A 1,654-nucleotide genomic window follows, 5' to 3' on the forward strand; every position below is an offset into this window, starting at 1 on the left:
CACTTAGATCAGTCATGTTCTAACAATGACTCCCAAGTTATATTAGAAAATAGAGCAGGAATCTAAGAAGCCACTACCATACCTTTGAGGTCTAGAACTCACCAGCTCACCAGGCCTCAAGATTCATCTTTCTCTGGTATAATATGTATTTATACAAGGTCATGGTAGTGGTTCCAACTAGCACGTGGGAGAAATTGGCCTTAAATGTGAAAACCTTTGAGCCATCTGCCTGCCTGTTCCATGGAAAACATCAGTCTGTATTACATGTCAATTTGCAAAACAGTACTGTTGTAACTATGGGATGCTCCCTGGTCAGTTCAGTTATGGCCAACTAAAATGACTGCAGCAATTTCCTTGAACTCTGAGTTCTGGAATGTCTCACTCTGATATTTAACATTTCACTAGTCACATATTTATTTTCAGAGAAAAGGGTGGAAATTTCTTAAATGCTGACTGTGTATCTTATGCTTTCATTGTATTCAGCTTAGCATGTGGAACAAAATAGAAAACGAATTAGTCTTAGTAAATAATTGTTGAAGTCTACTGTTGATAAAATTCACTTTCTCAGAAATATAGGAAACCAGCTAATCTTTCAAATTCATTCTTTGGAGGTAAGGATGCACATTTTATCTTAGTCTGGAATCTTAAGAACTTATGACAGGTGTTTCCATAGACCTACAGTTTTCACAGTGGCAGAAAGATTTAGTGTAAAAAGGAACAGCATCCTGCTAATCAGCTCTACCCTGGACACTGATGAAGCCAGATCTTATATCCTAGGCAAATTCTATTCCTTATCATTTTTAACTTGCTACTCCCAAACATGAATGCCAATATTTCTTAAACACAATGTTAAACATTTACTAGAAAGAGATCTGAAGTAACACAAAAGAATACAATTGATTTATCACATCAAGACCTTGGAAATAATAACCAATTGCATCTTTGGGAAAAACTTCTTACAAGACTAGAAAGATATGATAGTGTGGACAAAGTGCTAAAAGAGCCTTTGGACTAGAGGGCAGGATCAGCCAGGAATATGACTGCCATGAAGCACAAGGACCTGAATTTGGATCTCCAGCATCCACATAAGAGCTGGTTGTGCTATGAGCCCATAGTAACCCCAGCACTGGGTTATGAGGCAAACACAGGCAGAGCCCTTAGCTCATTGGGCAGCTAGCCTAACCAGTCGGTGATCTTAAGGTTCAATGAGAGACTCTGTCTCAAAAAATAAGGTAAAGGGTGATTGTGGAAGGCACTCAACATTGACCTCTGGTTTCCATATGCATATACATCTGCATGCACATGTGCAGTACCCCCACAAGCAGACACATTTGTACAGCACACATGCAGACACAGCTAACCTTTACTGACTACTTGAATGACTCTTCTCTACATTTGTGGCAGATCCTGTTCTTCAGGGAAGAGGGAAGCCTGAGAAAGTTTATCTTGCCTTTTTTTTTTTTTAACTGAAAATAAACAAAAATCAAAGCTATATGTAGCCATACTGTTGTCTGTTGGTGGTCATAATGTGACCAAGAGGCCCAGGTCACAGCTATATGTAACAAGATTGGTTCTCTTTAGATATTCTATTTAAGATAAAACCTGCTGAGAACAGCAGGCAAGAATGGGAGGGACCTGGGCCTGTGACTCGTGG

This window comes from Nannospalax galili, unplaced genomic scaffold (genome assembly GCF_000622305.1).
Source record: "Nannospalax galili isolate Female #2095 unplaced genomic scaffold, S.galili_v1.0 scaffold54, whole genome shotgun sequence".
Classification (NCBI taxonomy): Eukaryota; Metazoa; Chordata; class Mammalia; order Rodentia; family Spalacidae; genus Nannospalax; species Nannospalax galili.